General features: G+C 43.0%; 1 protein-coding gene across 3 annotated transcripts in view; it reads right to left on the reverse strand.

The window, feature by feature from the left end:
• The window catches only part of KCNQ1 (potassium voltage-gated channel subfamily Q member 1), a 316,467-nt gene that overhangs the window by 199,137 nt on the left and 96,561 nt on the right, over positions 1-20,769 (reverse strand). The window lies entirely within an intron of this gene.

The following is a 20,769-nucleotide window of genomic DNA, read 5'->3' on the forward strand; positions in this document are numbered from 1 at the left end:
TGCTGAACGGGGCTGCATCAAAATGGCGGCCGGTCACTAGTGGTGTCCCCCAGGGATCAGTGTTGGGCCCAGTGCTGTTTAATATCTTCATTGATGATTTAGATGAGGGGATTGAGTCCATCATCAGCAAATGTGCAGATGACACTAAGCTGGGGGGGGAGTGTGGATCAGCTGGAAGGCAGGAGGGCTCTGCAGAGGGACCTGGACAGACTGGAGAGTTGGGATGATCCCAAGGGGATGAGGTTCAACACGGCCAAGTGCCGGGTCCTGCACTTTGGCCACAACAACCCCATGGGGAGCTCCAGGCTGGGCACAGAGTGGTTGGAGAGCAGCCAGGCAGAGAGGGACCTGGGAGTCTGGATTGACGGGAAGGTGACCATGAGCCAGCAGTGTGCCCAGGTGGCCAAGAAGGCCAATGGCATCCTGGGCTGGCTCAGGAACAGCGTGGCCAGCAGGTCCAGGGAAGGGATTCTGCCCCTGTGCTCAGCCCTGGTGAGGCCACAGCTTGAGTCCTGTGTCCAGTTCTGGGCCCCTCAGCTCAGGAAGGAGATTGAGGTGCTGGAGCAGGTCCAGAGAAGAGCAAGGAGGCTGTGAAGGGATCCAGCAGAATTCCTGTGAGGAGAGGCTGAGGGAGCTGGGGGTGTTGAGGCTGGAGAAGAGGAGGCTCAGGGGAGACCTCATCACTCTCTCCAACTCCCTGAAAGGAGGTTGGAGCCAGGGGGGGGTTGGGCTCTTTTCCCAGGCAACTCTCAGCAAGACAAGAGGGCAGGGTCTCAAGTTGTGCCAGGGGAGGTTTAGGTTGGAGATGAGAAAGAATTTCTTTCTGGAGAGGGTGATCAGGCATTGGAATGGGCTGCCCAGGGAAGTAGTGGATTCTCCGTGTCTGGAGATATTTCCAAAGAGCCTGGATGTGGCACTGAGTGCCATGGGCTGGGAACTGCAGCAGGAGTGGATCAAGGGTTGGACTTGATGATCTCTGAGGTCCCTTCCAACCCAGCCAATTCTATGATTCTAAGATAACATCAATGTATCCTGGCCATTGATGGCCACCATGCAACATGCAGTAATTCGCACCTCCCAGCTACCAATTATTATCAGAGCTGCCCCATCCTGCTGTTGAACTAAAACCAGGGTAAACAAGTTTTAGCCAGGCTTTTCTTTTTTTTCCTGCCCTTCTTTGAGTCCTGGGGGAGGAGGCACAGATTATGTTACAACTGAAAACAAATGTGGTTGTTTCCAAAGCAGCCTTCAGCTGCCATTTATCATCTGCTCAGAGCCACAATACAGGTTTGTCACTACTTGGAGCAACTGAGTGCCAGCTCAGAGGAGTTCAAGGACAGAAATCCACAGGTTTCTATACTGAGATAGAGAAGAGCTGAGTGTGGGCAGCCCTTATCAGTCACCTGCACCTTACACATGGAATTGTCTGAGCATCTTTTAATTAAATTACATTAATGAGCCAGGAAGAGGAAGAAACAAAGACAGCCAAAATCATACCCAGCAGTGGAGAGAAACAAAAAGGCTGTCAATTTTTTTTTCCACATTTTTTTCAGAATGATTGGTAAAAAAAAAATACTTTAAATGCCCTTTAAGCCAATTTTTTTAAAGGCTTTGCACACAGTATTTCTCAGTGAAATGCTTTCTGCCAGGTTTTGTTCTATCATGTAATGCTGATCAGCTCATTCTGGATCCAAGACTGCTGCCTACCCATCACTCTTTACGACCAGGATTTTAGGAACTGCAGAAATAATTGTATAATAATGGTCACTGAATCAGGAATGACTTCACAGCTGGATTATGCAGCTTCCCTGACAGTTGCCTATACTCACAGAACCCTCAAGATCAGAAGCAACAGAGTTTAGAAATGTCATTGGTTATGGAAGGCACATTTGGGAAATTAAAAAGCTTTCAAGCTCTTCAGTTTTCTTCAAACCCCAGACAAAGGAATGGAGAAGGAAGAAATGTTGCCCTCTAAAAATAAAAGATCTTGACTTTGGTGACTTTTTTCACCAAACTCCCAAACTGCAGTGCCACTCTTTATAGTAAAATTGCTTTCAAGGCCACAACGTGTTCAAGAAATGCAATGAGAACAGACAGCAGTGTGGATCTGCACTTTGTAAAAGAAGTTTTGTGGTTACATCTTTAACAATTTCAGTGAAAGAAGAATTAAAAAAAAATTATTTGGTGAAAACTTTGATATGTAATTCCACATAGGCCTGATTCCCCACACTGTATTCCTATCATAGAGCTAATGCTTCAGCCAAAGCAATGGCTACATGCACACACCTTCAAAAAAATGATTCTTGTGAATTCTCTAAAGCAATTACCACTGTTATAAGTGCCAGTGTCCAACTGGCCCACCTGAACTGCAAGTTGCAAAGTGGTTTTGCTTCCATCAGAGAGTAAACTTCAGGGAAGAGCTTGAAAAGAAATGGGTGACAATTTATTCAGTGTTTTGCACTGCTCTTTGTCTCTGTAGTGAACTTTGCTCTGGCTGCTTTGCACTGGGAAAGAAGATGAACATGAAGGGTTTGATTTGAAAGTTTGCATCTGGAAACCTCTAAAACAGCCTGAGGGAGGAGATGATAATTCAGTAAACAGCAGGCAGCAGAGATCACAGAGAAGGAAGACTTGGCTGAAGCTAACAAGAACTGCTTGGCTGTGTGAGGTACTAGGAAAAATAAGATATATTTGATGCCTAAGGTAGACTGTCTGACCTGAAGCCCTGTGCACCTTCCACTTTTCATGTTGTTTTGGGCTTTGTGGCAACCACACTGCAGGAAGAGCCTCCTGCTGACATCTGAGAAGTCTTTGCCATTGCTACATTCACTGAAAATAGAGGTTTGTGGGGCTTTTTTTTTTTTTTTTTTTTCTGCCATACAAAGAAGCAAGGAAATTATGGAAATGCAAGCTCCTTGTGCACGTAGAGACTGTCCCACTGTTTAATCCAGCTCTGGGTTCCTCAGCACCACCCCATCTTACAGACTAAAATCTCAGTGCTGAACACTGATTTGTTCTCAGAAGTCAAAGCAGCCAATTTCACAAAGTCTGTGTTCCACTTGGGTGTGTTTTCCTCCCCCTGATGTTCATTAGTGATGCCAGACTGCAAGCCTCAGGGTGTGATTTTCCATGGCTCTGGAGCTGGCTGACCTGGACACAAACACAGGACTTCTTTCTGTAAACCTAAAACAACCCCAGGTCTGGTACTGTGTGTTTATCCAAATGCTACTTAAAACATTGTTATGAACGTTTTTCAGGGCATGCAGCTGCCAAAGAGTGCCCAGAATCCTTGATATAAGCTTTTCATTTGCACCTTATCCCAACAGCAAAAGAGCCAGAGGGATCCAACCCAAAGGCAGGTGCTTCTCAAGATCAGAGGAACATATTCAGCTGGAATACACAGGCTTTGGGCTGCCCATTCAATTTGCTACCTGCAAGATGCTGCTCCTTTTTATTCATTAAGTATCCAAGAGGATTAGGGTCTGATTGCCTTGAGGCTCTCTCTCCTTTTTTTCACACCTCACTGCACTGCATAATGGTGCTTTTAGGATAGGCAGATCTTGGAATGATTCAGGGATGTCACACAGATATGGAGAAGACTTTTGACTTAATTCATATCCAACTTACTATAGGCATGAGCCCAGGCTGGGGGAGAAAACCAGGATTTACTTACCCAGAAGCTACCTGATGCTCCAAGAAAGCTCTTAAGATAGTGCTTAGATCCTACCCAAGCAAAGAGCAGCCCAACATCCACTTTAAGCAGCCATGTCAAAGCATTTTGCCAAAATATGGCTTTGCAAAACAATGGAAGGGCCACTGAATTCCACTGGCATGACCTCAGCAAGTGAAAAATAAAACAAGACAGAAATTTCCTTCCCCCAAACAAATAGAAGTATGACAGAGGCAGGAGTGACACCATCATAAACTAGGTGCTAAAATGATGACTCCACTCAAAATAACTATGGAAAAGTGACACCATTGTTATTTTAGGAAAATAATGGGGAAAAAAGCTTTTTTAATCCTGTATCAAGACATCCAACTTTGTTACTTTGTTAAACTCTTTGCAATTCCAGTTACACCACACCTAAAGGCTCTATGCAGATAAAGAAAAATAACTTATGGAAAAGAATTTATAAACAGTGTGTTGATAAATAGGTTCTTTTAAAAAGCATTTTTTTCAACACTTGTGAAGCAAGATTGCACATCATTAAGGCTTTTTTCTCCTCCTTCTTTATGTTGTTTTTTTGAAAAGATATTAATTAATCTCAATTACTAGATACCAGACTTGGTAATTGCAAATGTTTTCAAGCCAGTGTCTGCCTTAAATCTGCATTCCCATTGAACATATAAATATTACCACAGTAAATACTCTGTGTATAAAGCACTGAAGGGCACATCAGACAGAGAAGAATAGCTGTGTTGTGTATCTACAGCAGACAAACAAAATTCCATGGAAAAACACACACTGTAAACATCACTGCCTTCCCATTGAGGACAGCTGCTGTAACACAAGCCAGAGTGCCTGCTGCCAGGATTTTCCACATGAGTGCATCTTCTTTTAACCACTGCTCAAACCCTGGCTGAAAGAGGAGCTGCTGGGCTGAACATGTGTCTGGGCTGGGCTGACAAACACAGGGCAAAGCAGGGGAATGCAGAGGAAACCTCAGGATTTGGGAAGGAAAGGAGCCTCTGCTTAGGTCGAGTTCACAACCACTTCTGCTCTGGGGTTCAGAAATGCTTTTTGTACTTCCCAGGGAGAAATAAGTGTGTGCAGATCAAGGGTGTGCAGATCAAGGGTGCCCACACCAAGGGCCCCTTTGTCAGAATGCACCCAGACACTGAGATTTGTAGAAGTTAGGAATAAATGAATCACAGTTTATGACAAGAGTACAAAATCCCCATCTTCCATTGTCTGCTTTGGCAGCTGAGGAGGGATGGGTAACCCTATTAGTGTCATTTTCATTTTCTTGGTTGAAAGAGAAGGGATGCTGGCAGAACGCTGCAGAGCTACAAAGATCTGAGGGCAGGAGGTTGGAATGGGTCATTGCAGAAGATCTGGTCTTAGTATTAACAAACTGCAGAAGTCACAGGTAGCAAATGGAATTGGCTTTTCCTGCACAAATAGCACCTCAGCTGCCAAAAGTACAAGAGCAATTAAGGACTGCAAATCAGCATAAAGGCAGAGAGGAATAAATGGTATAGAAAAAGGGAAGTGCTCACTGGAATTAAGGAGTTTGGAAATGAACTCACAGCCTCCACACCACCAGGGTAAAGCATCCTCCCTGGACATCCACCAAGGTGAGGGACCTACTCCATACTGAGGTTGGATGGGCTCTGGTTTCCCCAGCTTAAAGGACTGAGCTGCTGGGTTTTTCCTTGACTTCTGCTGCATACTTAGGTAATGATGTGGCCCTTAGTTAGGGACCATTGTTGTTTCTTGAAGTATTTCTCACAGGTCAAGCTCACAAACATGCTAGATTTAAAGTTCTAGGTATATACCAGCTAAAGCAGACATGAACTCAGTGAAAGTGGTGTTAAAGAGCAAAATGAACATTTCTTTTCCCTCACCATCCTTTAGTCTATTTTGTGCACAGATGAGAACCCAGCACCCTCCTCCCTTTTCCAAAGCCATCATCTGACCTGATTCCCTCCCTCTGGGTGACAAAAGGAAACAAAGGATATGTGTGTGTGTGTGAGAAAGGTGATATACAGATCAAGAGAGAGAATCAGATAAAAAAACTTGACAGATTAAAACTTCAAGTACTTATGCAGACACCTTCCAGTTTTTAAGATTATTTCTAGCTTTACAGAAGGACCTGAAACTATATGTGGATTAGGAGTGCTAAGAAAACAAAAGGTTAAAAAGAGATGCCAATACTTCCTTAAGTCTTGTGATTCAGCAGGGCCTAACTCACAATTTATGACCTTTTGGAGCCTGGAAATGCTCTGATTACTCAACCTGGCTCAGAGTTGGCAGGCACAGTCCAAACGAGAATCAGAGAATCTCAGTTCTAATCCCTGATATTTTACAGGGATTCAGCTGGATCTGATTCAGCTACACATGCAGGCACATGCTCTGCATTAAACAAACCCTTACCTCCATTGAAGCTGTTGAGACTCAGAAAGCCCATGATCTCATGCTTAACCATTTTCCTAAACCAGGGGCTGAATGCCCACAAGACAGCTACTCCCCAGGGCTGTGTTTTCTTCCCTTGGCTTCATTCCCAACTCAGCTGAGGGAGTTTGGCATCTTGGGGGAAGCACAGGATGGTTAATTCAATGAAACACATCTTACAACATTTCATAGAATCATAGAATGGGCTGGGTTGGAAGGGACCTCAGAGATCATCAAGTCCAACCCTTGAGCCACTCCTGCTGCAGTTCCCAGCCCATGGCACTCAGTGCCACATCCAGGCTCTTTGGAAATATCTCCAGACACGGAGAATCCACTACTTCCCTGGGCAGCCCATTCCAATGCCTGATCACCCTCTCCAGAAAGAAATTCTTTCTCATCTCCAACCTAAACCTCCCCTGGCACAACTTGAGACCCTGCCCTCTTGTCTTGCTGAGAGTTGCCTGGGAAAAGAGCCCAACCCCCCCCTGGCTCCAACCTCCTTTCAGGGAGTTGTAGAGAGTGATGAGGTCTCCCCTGAGCCTCCTCTTCTCCAGCCTCAACACCCCCAGCTCCCTCAGCCTCTCCTCAGAGGATCTGTGCTCCAGTCCCTTCACCAGCCCAGTTGCCTCCTTTGGACCTGCTCCAGCACCTCAATCTCCTTCCTGAGCTGAGGGGCCCAGAACTGGACACAGGACTCAAGCTGTGGCCTCACCAGAGCTGAGCACAGGGGCAAGAAATTGGAGCAAGAAACAAAATTATCATTGCAGTTACTAGGGCAGAAGGAGCAAAAAGCACAGTCTTAGAACAACCTTCAGACAACCATGTCTTGTCTTAAAAAGTGTTTCTCCAGCATTTGTTCTGGTCACTGACTCTGCCTTTGGTCTTGGCATGATTTAGTTGTGCCACCTCTCAGCTTCAACAAGTGAGGAGTTGGTGAAAATCAGAAGCAGCATGTAAAATTCCAAATATATGAGCTGTGGAGCACCAAAATACTAAATAACTGTGCCTTCCTTTAATGTCAGAATTGCTCATGGTCCCTTCCCTGATATGGTTGGTGTGCAGCAGGTCGGTGAACACTGCTGGGAACACAACCAGGTACAGCTGGAGCATAACAAGCCCTCGCTTTTGGGATCTCTTAGAAGATCACCTAAGAAAATGGAAGAGCCTCAACCAATTAAACAGCAAAGCAATAAGAAGCAAGTATGTCTACAGGACTATATTCATTCCTTGGTGAAGCCACATCACTTACAGACCAAATTCCTCTCGTGTTTCACATAAAAATGGGAACCCCTGCCTATAAAGTTAAAGGGATTGTGGCATTCTTTACTGTGAGGACAACCAGTGCAGTCTGCATCCCTGTAAATGAATATCCACAATATCAACTGGAGACAAGAAGGTGGGGGGAAAGCTCAGCATGGGCACCAAGGGTCAGACATGGCTATGCACAAAATGACATTTAATGAATTTCTGCAGACAGCTGCTTACATCCCTGTCAAGCTGTCCTACCAGCCCTTCAACAGCACTGCAGCACTTCCCCTTCTCTAAGGAGGGAAAAAAACCCCCACGCCCCAATATCCCACTCCAAAAGATAAGGAAAGCAAAACCCTTAAGCTGCAATGGTCACCATTACTTCCAATAGCCTGTGACTACATGGATTAAACTTTAATCATTACACTCTTGCTGTTTGTCTACAATTGGATGTGCAGAGAAACCAGTTGTGACCTGTCAGATGTGATGGACTCAAGTTTTCTGATGTTTAAAGAGTTAGAGCTTGCCCTCTCCTTTTGCCAACAGTACATTTCCACAATTAAAGGAAGTTATTTTATACTGTTTTAAACAAAGCTTGCAGAAATTTGCTGTAGGAGCAAACTTCCTGAGTTTCATTATCCAAAGCTTTAAATTGACTGGCAAGGTTCACTTTTGAATCATAGAAGTTAATTGATGACACCATAAGCAGGAGGAGTAATGCTAGTCTAGTCAGGTATTCTTTCTTCCTGGTAAATACAATCCAGGATACCCTGAGGGATTCTTGCTAAGCACAGATGTAGAGAAAAGCACAGAGAAAAAGAGGACAGGAACACATTTTTCAACATGTCTTTTCCCCTTATTCAGCTGTCGAAGAGAACAAACACATTGTCCAATGGGGATTATAAATGAGCCTCTGCCCAGAGTTAAAACTCAGCTTCTGAAAATATCCATGCTACTGCCTTGAATTTCATCCTTCAGACACTGACAACGTTTATCCTATGGCAATGATTTACAAGGGAAAAAAAGTAGTTTTTAAAAATAATTTGAAGCCACAAGACTGATTATGAAATTCTATACTTTGCATTTCCAGGGAAAAGAAAGTACAAAGGGAAAAAGGAAGCTGATCACCAATATATCCATGGATTTCTGAACTCCAGTGAGAAGCTGAGGAACAAACCTTTATTTCCATTTGATAAAACACTACACTTTAACAATCCCACAGGAAGGCCCATAGGAACATATTCACCTACTTTTAATGAAACAACTTATATTGCACATTCTATAGATTGCTTCACCCCATAATGCAGCAGCACTTTTCCTCTCATCAGTGCATCAAAACCAAGGTTAAGATGCAACAGTTTAGAGGAACAAGTATTTGACAGAAGTCAGTGATGGTCTCTTATGATAATGGGATGTTATTTCAAGAAAATTCTCCGAGCCCTATCAGAGAATACAGATGTTTTTGGCACAGAATCAGCCAGGTTGGAAAGGACCTCTGAGATCATCAAGTCCAACCCTTGATCCACCTTTCTTGTTTTGTCCTTTCTTGGAAATCTGTAATACTGCTGCCAGAACCATGAATTCTGTAACTTTGTCAAAGAACTGCTGCACTTTCATAGAATCATAGAATTGTCTGGGTTGGAAGGGACCTCAGAGATCATCAAGTCCAACCCTTGATCCACTCCTGCTGCAGTTCCCAGCCCATGGCACTGAGTGCCACATCCAGGCTCTTTTGAAATATCTCCAGACACGGAGAATCCACTACTTCCCTGGGCAGCCCATTCCAATGCCTGATCACCCTCTCCAGAAAGAAATTCTTTCTAATCTCCAACCTAAACCTCCCCTGGCACAACTTGAGACCCTGCCCTCTTGTCTTGCTGAGAGTTGCCTGGGAAAAGAGCCCAACCCCCCCCTGGCTCCAACCTCCTTTCAGGGAGTTGGAGAGAGTGATGAGGTCTCCCCTGAGCCTCCTCTTCTCCAGCCTCAACACCCCCAGCTCCCTCAGCCCTTCCTCACAGGAATTCTGCTGGATCCCTTCACAGCCTCCTTGCTCTTCTCTGCACCTGCTCCAGCACCTCAATCTCCTTCCTGAGCTGAGGGGCCCAGAACTGGACACAGGACTCAAGCTGTGGCCTCACCAGAGCTGAGCACAGGGGCAGAATCCCTTCCCTGGACCTGCTGGCCACACTGTTCCTGATCCAGCCCAGGATGCCATTGGCCTTCTTGGCCACCTGGGCACACTGCTGGCTCCTGTTCAGCTTCCTGGCAATCCAAACTCCAAGGTCCCTCTCTGTCTGGCTGCTCTCCAACCACTCTGTGCCCAAAAATGAGCCGCTCCTCAGCTGCCCCAAAGAGAGCTGCTATCCCTACTTTTCCCTGAATAACCTGGAGCAGAATATATACAATTTCACATTCAGAGAAAATAGCTGCTAGAAGTGAAAATACCTAGTTGAAGGTTACTGTAATCTCACCAGTTTGGGTTTAAGGAAAAGTGAAACATCCATCAAAGTGTTGTCTGAAATCAACCTGAACCTACTTGTCAAGAAGAACAGAGAAATTTACAGGGGTAGACACACACACCACAAAGTGTTACAGGGGTTGTCCCCAGGTGTCAATCATTTCCCAGCTGTAAAGAACAGGTTTACAACCAGAAGTGTAAAGAGAGTTGAGCAAACAGCCCCTTGCTGCCATCTGACTGACAATCCCATTGCTCACCTGGTGTACACCTGTGCTTCACTTCATTTCATTATAGGCATTTCCCAACTCTGACACTTAGACATCATCTCATCCTCTCTTTAATAGAAGAAATTGTTGCATGCACAGGAGAATTCACTCAACTTGGTTTCTTGGGGCTCATCTAACAGTAACACTGATTGCAGACTAAAAATGCTGCAGCAGAGAAGCCACCTCTGAGCCTTCCCTCCTTCTCCCACCCAGCTACTGAATTTAATGGAACTGAGAATCATTTATATTTAACTTCCATGAAATTAAGCTAAGAGCAGATGGAACATGTTCAAAAACTCTCTGGGGATTGGGGACTGGTGACACACAGACAGCAGGACCACAAGGGCTTCGTGTCCTTGCAAAAGAAGTGATGATTTATGCATGAACACCTCCATATTTTTTCTTGTTAATCTCACCTGGCTAAAAACATTGACAGAAACAAACTCATGGAGTAGAAATCATCTTTTTTTCTTTCCTGACAGAGAAATATGCCATACCTGATGAAACCAATACTCAGCCCCCCAAATATATATATATACAACAAAATACTGTGAGCCAGGATAATGCAACCATTTAAAACAAACAAAAAATCAACTTCCTAAGTACCATTATTTTCCAAGTAAAAGCCCAAACTCTACAATAATCACCTCAAGTGAGACAGACCAGGAGATGGCAACATAAACTTCAGGATTATCACCCACCTGAGTCACTTACACCCTCTTTACCCACTTGAAGGCTCCGTATTCCCAGCTCTCTTTGTAGCATTTTAACTCAACTTTCAAGGGTTTTTCCTCCTTCTAGCAATAGTTTCCAGAAACCAGGGAGATTTCTGACATGCTAAAATGAAAGAATGCTCCAGGTAGCCTTGTTCAGCAGCAGAATTCTAAAGCATTTAATGATCAGGTTTATTAGCTTTTAAATATGTGATCCCCCTTAATAGGAAACAGGTTCCAACCTTAGGGTTAGACAACATGTTAAGCTGCTAACTATTTTTCCACCTTGCATTCTCCTCTGAGACCTATTCTCACCACAGACCTAGGTTTGAAACTTGTTTGCAAGGCTGTGTTTGAGACCCATACTGCAAAAATTGTTTGTGATGTGTCATGTCAGATTAGAATTAAAATCAGTTGAATTTAAAGCCATAGTTCTGGAACTCTGGGCTCATGCAACCTCACCTCCAAGGCAAATTTACAGGATTTACACTTTCATGTTGAGAGCAGCTGGAACTTTCCAACAAAAAGCAGAAGTACCATGACCCAGGTATCACTATCTGCCAAATTTAATGCTGAACACAGTAACTAATATTCACTAATTCTGTCCACCACCCAACTGGCCTTACCAGAAATGCCAAGAGCAGGGATGCTAAAGAGGGAATTGAGGCTGCCAGAATCCTTTTTAATCTCCTGCCCAAAGAAAATTTGAAGAGCTCTCCTGTTCAATCTGTTTTACAGGATCAACAGTCTTGAAACCCAATTCACTTTTCTACTAAAACCCTTTGTATCCAGAGTTTTTGAAAGATGTATTAGGTTTAGATTTCCTCTTATTCCCCAACCCTGAGGAGATATTAACCCTGGAGTGAGGTGCCCATAGGTGATGCAGGTGAAAGTACTTCAGTCCTCTCATCTATGACCTAAGGGTTGGACTCGATGATCTCTGAGGTCCCTTCCAACCCAGCCAATTCTATGATTCTATGACCTACGTTATCATATACATACATATTTCCATATATATTTAACCTTCCAGATCAAAACACCCAATCCATCACAAACACCTAGAATTTTCACGTTGCTTTTTGGTTTTTTTTTTTCACAGAGATTAAAAATAAATCTTTCCCAAACTGACAGCCATTCTGCTTGGCACATCACTGAATCCTGCTGAAATGAAAGACTGCACTCTTGCCACCCTAGAACACTAATTTTGTTGTCTAGTTGACTATAAACCTATGGTATATAATGTGTAACATGACTGCCCCCTCGTGTTTCCTTCTGCTGGGAGACTTCTCAGAGCATCACTAATTTCTTTTCTTAATATAAAAAAAAAAAAACAAACCAAAATACCCCCAAACTGGTTTCTTGAGTACAAAGCTGTTCAGTTCTTGAAATTATGGATAAAACATTAGGGTATGGATGATGGAAAGCACTTTGGAAAATAGCAGCGTAGATTTCCAAAGTGATACAATCCTAAATCACTGAGGTTTATTAACAAAAAACCAAAAGAAAAAAACAAAACAACAACAAAAACCAAACAAAACCTCAAACAAACAAAAAATCACAAAGAAAAAGCTATTTCTCTCTCAGAGGCTGTTTCCTTTACAGGCCTTTTTTTTTTTTTTTAATAGGTCAAATATAAGGTTAATTATATGAAATCATACAGCAGGACTGTTAGCTAACTTCATTAAGACAGAGTGTAACTCATTAGTAGCTCTGCATAAGGAAGCCAATGGCAACATGTGGAACACACAAGCAGAAAATTTACAGAGGACATCAGAGGTCCAATTGCACACAGAGATACAAGCAGGGCACAGGCTTACATTTAAATTATCAGCTCACAAAGAACAGCACCTTTGCAGAACACATTCAGCTTGCAAGTTCAGAGGGATTCAGAAGAGTTTTAACATTTTTCTAACAGGAGGAGTTTGGCTGCATGCAGAATTCACATAAATGAACACACTCTGCATGTGTTTGGATAATTAGAAATTATTTCACATGTGTTATGGAACATTATGATCTGTCCTTTAGCACCAAGGCCAAGATAGGAATAGGGGTTTAGGAAGGTATCAGTAAGCCATGCAGCACCTGTGAAGTGCTAAGCAAGGCTTGATAGGAGAGCACTGCCATCAAGAAACATGGGCAGGCTTTTTATGATCCTTTTTGTTTGTTTGTTTGTTAAGCCAAGAGGGTGAATGTCAGTGAGAGCTGTCAAAAGGGCTGGAAGACAGCAGGGACTCAGAGCTAGAGATGGTGTTTGTTATCAAGAATCAAGAACTAGGTGCTTTTTTCTTTATGATTAAGAAAAATTAAATTAAAAAAAAAAAAAAAGAAAAGAAAGAAAAAAAGAAAAAGGAAAAGAAAAAAAAGAAAAGAAAAGAAAAGAAAAGAAAAGAAAAGAAAAGAAAAGAAAAGAAAAGAAAAGAAAAGAAAAGAAAAAGAAAAGAAAAGAAAAGAAAAGAAAAGAAAAGAAAAGAAAAGAAAAGAAAAGAAAAGAAAAGAAAAGAAAAGAAAAGAAAAGAAAAGAAAAGAAAAGAAAAGAAAAGAAAAGAAAAGAAAAGAAAAGAAAAGAAAAGAAAAAGAAAAGAAAAGAGGCCCTCTTGACAAGGAAGACAATCATTCATAAAAATGAGTCAAAAGGCAACTAAGAGCCTTGTCCCTCTCCAAACCCCAGGCCAGAATACACCCACAGAAAATGCCTCACTTCTGCCCATTTCACTGACCAACATTTTTGGCAAAGCTAAAGCAGAAAGCACTGTTAAATGAATTTTTGACCAAATTACCAGTCTGCTTGGCCTTGGGCCTTTGACTGTAGCTCAGGGGTCTCCAGTTCAGTTTTCCCTTGGTGCTCTCTAAGCTGTGGAACCATCAGGAACCCTCTTCCTTTCTTCCTCTCTCTGTCCTACTGGCACGTGCCCTGTGTGAGCACACACACCAGTTAGGAGGGATGGGAGGCAAGATGAACAGGGAAGAAAGAAATTATTTCATCTCTAGAGAGCTCCAGTTGTCTGCCCTGCATCAAAGCCCAGAGGCAGGATGAAGCTCTGGCATGGGGAGCAATGCTGGGCCAAAGCATCCCAGGGAACCTTGAAGAAGGGAAATGTTGAAGAAATCAAAGAAGCAGCCAAGAACTAGAGCTGAACTAATGGGAAAAAAGCAGAATATTCACAGCAGGTCTCACAGGTCCCTGTCAGGAAAGAGAAAGCTTTTGGATCCTTGGGGTTAGAAGGGACCTCGAAAGATCATCTAGTCCAACCCCCCCTGCCAGAGCAGGGCCACCTAGAGCACTTCGCATAGGAACGTGTCCAGGTGGGTTTTGAATGTCTCCAGTGAAGGAGACTCCACGACCCCCCTGGGCAGCCTGTTCCAGGGCTCTGTCACCCTTACAGGAAAAACATTTTTTCGAATATTCAACTTGAACCTCCTGTGCTCCAATTTACACCCATTACCCCTTGTCCTATCACTGGTCACCACTGAGAAAAGCCTAACTCCATCTCCCTGACACTCACCCCTTATATATTTGAAAACATTGATGAGGTCACCCCTCAGTCTCCTTTTCTCCAGACTAAAGAGACCCAGCTCCCTCAGCCTTTCCTCATAAGGGAGATGTTCCACTCCCTTAATCATCTTAGTAGCTCTGCGCTGGACTCTTTCAAGCACTTCCCTGTCCTTCTTGAACTGAGGGGCCCAGAACTGGACACAATACTCCAGGTGCGGCCTCACCAATGCAGAATAGAGGGGGAGGAGAACCTCTCTTGACCTACTAACCACACCCTTTCTAATGCACCCCAGGATGCCATTGGCCTTCTTGGCCACAAGGGCACATTGCTGGCTCATGGTCATCTTCTTGTCTACCAGGACCCCCAGGTCTCTTTCACCTACACTGCTCTCCAGCAGGTCAGCCCCCAACCTATACTGGGACATGATTCTATGATTCTATGATAAAAGGGGAGGATGAAGAAGGGACCAAGTCAGTTCCCTGGAAGTTGCTGCTTCTGAACTCACATCCACAACTCCAGAGTTCCTAGAGAAGCATCCTGTACTTTAGACACAAAGCAGCATCACAGATTCAATACCTGAAAACTATTAAGTCATCAGGACTTATTTATTAATAAGAGTCTCTGAAATAACACCAATGCCAACAGAGTTAAAGGCAGCTCCTTGCATAAAATCTCTTTGCATAAATGCACCCGATGGTGTCACCAGCACAAGTCAACTTTTCTCCCAAATCCTCAGCTCATTTCCTCCTCCTGTGGCTGCTAATCTGACCATCCTTCCTGTTCACTGAAGCTTACATCCTTCAATTACATCCTTTCCTCCTCCCACAATCTCTCTGCTTCATCACAGTATCTCCAAGTCTTATCACCTTCCTCTCCAACCCTCCCACCCCCCAAAAAAAACCCCACCTAGGATTCTAAATGAGCTCACCAGAAGAAGCACAGAGAGGACAGGAATAAACTGTTTCACCTTCCTGCTATCAGAATTTTCTTTTTTTCAGCCTTTGTCACTCCTGCCACATGCACTTTGAATGTTTGCTCCATCACACTGAGTGTAACTATAAATTTAATTTCTCTGCTGCATGTTTTTAATGGTCTGCATTCTACACAAATACTCTGCCTAATCAGAATGGAACTAAACTTAAAAAAACTTGCAATTCAGATGTGAATATTCCCAGACTTTGAACTCCTTGGCTTGCCTTTATCCTCTCCTCCCTTTCTTGCCTTTTTTAATTCTCCTTCAGTTCTTCCTGACACAGAGACACCTTATAGGCCCAGAAAATTCATGAGCAAATGACAGAGTCCTGCCTTCCAAATATTTCTAGTAATTCATACTTCTCTCCGGGGATCTGCAGACTATAATGACTACAGTTCCATTACATATGATTTATAGTGAACTGCTTTTTCATACATTTAAACCAGAATGCCCTCAAAAAGAGAATTCCTAGATGTGCTCTGTCTCAATTATGGCATTCCTGGCAATGCTGCAAGGCCTACAGTATATATTTTTTATTTTATTATAGTATATTTTTTTATTTTTATTATAGTATATTTTTATTTTTATTATAGTATCTATCTTTTGCCAGTTCATAATTTACAGTAAAAGACCAAAAGTCCTCAGACACAAAGACATAAACAATTAAGAGCTGAAATAATCTGATCCTGCTGCTTGCAGCACACAGAGATTTAGAATTATTCCTGTGTTTCAATATGGAAGTGATTTAACATAATTTAGCAAACCTGAGAGCTGCACTAAGATGTAAATAATGATGAATGGATGAGACACAGCACAACACACAGAAAACTTCTGAGTCAAGGAAGGGCCACTACAGACCTGGCAGGTGCCACCATGTGGGTGGCCTTAGGGAAAAAAAAAAAAAGAAAAAGAAAAAAAAAGGAAGACTGTAAAAAGCCTTCAGAAAAAATTAAAAATATATCAATAAAGATTAAGAATGTTGAGTGCAACAAAGGATGTGAATAAGAAGACAAAATTATTTAACATAGAAAGGATTGGATTTGGTTTCCAAAATAAAAAGCAGATCAACGGAGAGCACTTACTAAATTACTAAATTAAATAATTACTAAAGCACAAATATATTGTGTTTGCATCCCACCATTAATTATTATCCCATGAGCCATTTTGGGACTCAAACACAGCTTTTTTTTGGATGATACTTTGCCTACACATCACCCTCAGCAGAGGCTCCATATACAGCAGCAAGCACAGTGCAGCCCAAAGCACAAATGCAATTTTTAATTGTAGTTTTTCTTTTCCTCTCTAAATAAAGACATTGCTCACAAGGTCTAAACATACTGAGGCACTAAGTTATTGAAAAAGAAGAATCATGACAGGCATTTTAAACTTTGTATTTATCATAGCTAGAATATAAAGTTTCTTAACATTCAATGGATGCACCTGGCTTCCTTTTTTCTCTGCATTACTTCTTGGATGGAACAGGTAATAACAAGAACCATGCAATGCTGCTCAGGTTGAGAAAGAGGAGAAAGTGTTTATTGCACTTTTGGATCCCACTCTCACTACAGAATGATTTTTAGAAGCAAGACTTAAATCATTGAAGAGAAGCTGATCTGCATGGAGACATTCTGCAGGGCAAACAAAGATATGGAAGAGCCATTTTCAGCAGCACTTTCATGACTTTAGTGCCTGTGATGTGTTTTTAAATTCTAGCCAGTGTTTAAATATGTACTGGTTTTAATTAAAAAAAAGAAAAAAAAAATCAACAACAAAACCAAGCACAACAAATATCCAACTTCTTCCCAGAGTAACATCTACAAGACAGAAAAAAAAACTTAAAAAGAATAGAAAAGGCACACAGATCATACAAATAAGTTTCACTGTCTTTATCTTAAAGGTCTGGTCAAAGTGAACTTACTATAGCAAAAAAGTGGTTTCCAAATTAAAGAACTCACCATATACAGCTCCTGGCTCAGCTCCCTTCATATTCCCCCATTTTAAAAATTATTGTCATGAGCACAAATTATTTTTTTTTTTTTTTTAGTATTTCCCATCCATACAGGGCCTGTATTATGGACCCAGTGTGCCTGGAAGTTCCCCCAAAGAAACCTCACACCTACAAAATGCAGAATGAATCACAGAATCATAGAATTAGCCGGGTTGGAAGGGACCTCAGAGATCATCAAGTCCAACCCTTGACCCACCGGAGCAGTTGCTAGACCATGGCACTGAGTGCCACATCCAGTCTTTTTTTAAATGTCTCCAGGGACGGAGAATCTACCACCTCACCGGGCAGTCCATTCCATAGCCTGATCACCCTCTCCGTGAAGAAATTCTTTCTAATATCTAACCTAAACCTCCCCTGGCACAACTTAAGACTGTGTCCTCTTGTCTTGTTGAAGGTCGTCTGTGAAAAGAGTCCAGTTCCCACCTCGCTACAGCCTCCTTTCAGGGAGTTGTAGACAGCAATGAGGTCTCCCCTGAGCCTCCTCTTCTTCAGGCTGAACAGCCCCAGCTCTCTCAGCCTCTCCTCATAGGGCCTGTGCTCGAGTCCCTTCACCAGCCTGGTTGCCCTCCTTTGGACCTGTTCCAGGACCTCTACATCCTTCTTAAACTGAGGGGCCCAGAACTGGACACAGGACTCAAGCTGTGGCCTCACCAGGGCTGAGCACAGGGGCAGAATCCCTTCCCTGGACCTGCTGGCCACGCTGTTCCTGAGCCAGCCCAGGATGCCATTGGCCTTCTTGGCCACCTGGGCACACTGCTGGCTCATGTTCAGTGAGAACCTCTGTAAGGCAGAAGTCACCCCCTGACTGCTGTGCTCCTGCAGGATGCTGTCATGTTGAACACCCCTGGGTTTATTTTTAAGGCTTTAACTCATCCAGGCTTGAGAATCCAGAAAGCCCAAGTCCATAGGCACCCACCACCACTCCCAGTAAGTTCCTTTCTCAGGAATAGGGACATTTCTGTGCCATTTCTTGGCTGCACAGGAGATGGGGCTTAGTGGTGGGGCAGGTTCCCAACCCAAAGGACAGGTCAAAAATGTCACATTTTGTGCTCACTGCCTCTTTTGATATTACATTTACACATCTGGAGAAAAAGAAGGGGAAAAACCTGACCACAGACAAACATTTTTCCTTGGGAAAGACAAATGTAGAGGAGTAACAGGACAGAGGGATCACTACCTTCTGTATTTGCTTTTATCCCAAGAGCTGCTCAGTGATACAGGGATTTTATCTAAAAAAGATTATATACTGGTTTGTGCACATGGAATAAATCTCAGTCATCATCTATGTCTCTTGATTGCCACTCAGGGATCTTGACAGGCACTGCCACAACCCTGTAACAACATCAAATTGATTCTTGCTGGGGAATCCAGGTGTATTTGTTATGATTTAGCAGAATATCTGCAGCATGGGAGGGCATAATGCTGCTCAGAGGTTTTCAAGTATGCTAATTAAATTGTATTTTAAAGTATTAAATTTTACAACTTCATATTTAATGTTTTGTTACATTAGTAGAAAAGAATTATTTCTCATATAGTAAATAATCCATAATCAAAATTTAGATCCCATTTGTTGGATAAAACAGTGCCCACCAAAAGAAGCCTACACATTATAAACTACTCAAGTTTTTAACTTCTTTTGCTATACCCACCAGATCTAAACAAGAAGCAAAGCTATTCTCCAGCCTCATAACAGAAAAAAAAGAATGTTCACTTTTGTTTGTAATTCAGGAGTTAACTCAAAATGAGGAAACTTAACTTTGAAAAATGCTAGGCAAAACTGGGACATTTCTATAGTCTTCTTCCCCATCCCCTAAAAAAAAAAAAAAAGTTTTGCACTTATTCTGCACAGTGCCCAAAGTAAACAATGATAAAAGTAAGTGGGGAGTTGCTGCTTGTTTTTACAGCATAGGAGCCCTGTACTTGGGAATCACTGAGCAGCTGGAGTCAGGCTTAATTACTGAACATCAATCAAGATGTAAACCAGCACTTGGAGACCCAGGAATGCAACATTCATCTGCAACACAAAAGAAATAGCTAAGCAAGCTCAGCTTCTGCCTAGATGGGTTGGGATGTACACAAGGAAAAGCCAGCACAGAACATTTATGCTATGGAAGTAACATAAAAGAGCCAAACAGGAATTTTTTGCTGTGTTTTAATAGATCTGTGACTATTTGTAGTAAGCAAAAAAGAGAATATTATTTCATGAATGCTTGTAACCACTCACACAGAATCTATTTGACTAATTCTACTGCCTGACAAATAGCAGCACCTGTATGGGATAGAATTGCCCTTGAAAATAAATAAATAGAAAGTAAATATAAGCTGAAAAACCTCAGACTCTAGGTTCTTGCTTGAGTTTTTCACCTATTCACTCTCAAAGCTCGTGAGACCCCATTCTTTTGGCTAATATCAGAACTCAGCAGAGCAAAGATGCATTCAGCTTGATGAAGAGCTGTGACCTGTCTGTGCCAAGATCAAAGGAGGTGATCTAATTATTCCTCCTGGTCTTGAGCACTACAGATGTAAGCTGCACACGCCAGCTAATCCATCAAAAAGCAGCCACCTACCAGAGGACACAAGAACTCCCTGAAGATAAAAGGAACAACAACCACATGGGACAGATGGCAGCCTCAGTCCTCACTGCACTTTGGAAGGAGCTCAGTTACTACAGTGCTGAGAATCATAGAATGATAGAACTGCCTGGGTTGGAAGGGACCTCAGAGATCATCAAGTCCAACCCTTGATCCACTCCCGCTGCAGTTCCCAGCCCATGGCACTCAGTGCCACATCCAGGCTCTTTGGAAATATCTCCAGACACGGAGAATCCACTACTTCCCTGGGCAGCCCATTCCAATGCCTGATCACCCTCTCCAGAAAGAAATTCTTTCTAATCTCCAACCTAAACCTCCCCTGGCACAACTTGAGACCCTGCCCTCTTGTCTTGCTGAGAGTTGCCTGGGAAAAGAGCCCAACCCCCCCCTGGCTCCAACCTCCTTTCAGGGAGTTGGAGAGAGTGATGAGGTCTCCCCTGAGCCTCCTCTTCTCCAGCCTCAACACCCCCAGCTCCCTCAGCCTCTCCTCATAGGATCTGTGCTCGAGTCCCTTCACCAGCCCAGTTGCCTCCTTTGGACCTGCTCCAGCACCAAAATCTCTTCCTGAGCTGAGGGGCCCAGAACTGGACACAGGACTTGAGCTGTGGCCTCACTAGAATGAACCAAGACACCATGAAGCTCTGCCCAAGTCTTCACCACATCCAAATGAAGCTTAGAAATATCTGCCAGTATCACAGAAGACACAGTCAGACACCTTTAGCTGACTATAGCAGCCATCAGGTGCAGAGCACAGAAAAGCAAGAGCCTCAAAAAGCTCAAAAAAAGCTTCTAGTCTAGGGGTAGAATGACATATTAAATAGGTATTGACAGATGCAGCACATTTATTCCAGCCCAGCAGTGGCTCCAGTACTCACTCAGGTTCAGGGAAGATTTTACAGGGAT

Source organism: Calypte anna, chromosome 5 (genome assembly GCF_003957555.1).
Source record: "Calypte anna isolate BGI_N300 chromosome 5, bCalAnn1_v1.p, whole genome shotgun sequence".
Taxonomy (NCBI): domain Eukaryota; kingdom Metazoa; phylum Chordata; class Aves; order Apodiformes; family Trochilidae; genus Calypte; species Calypte anna.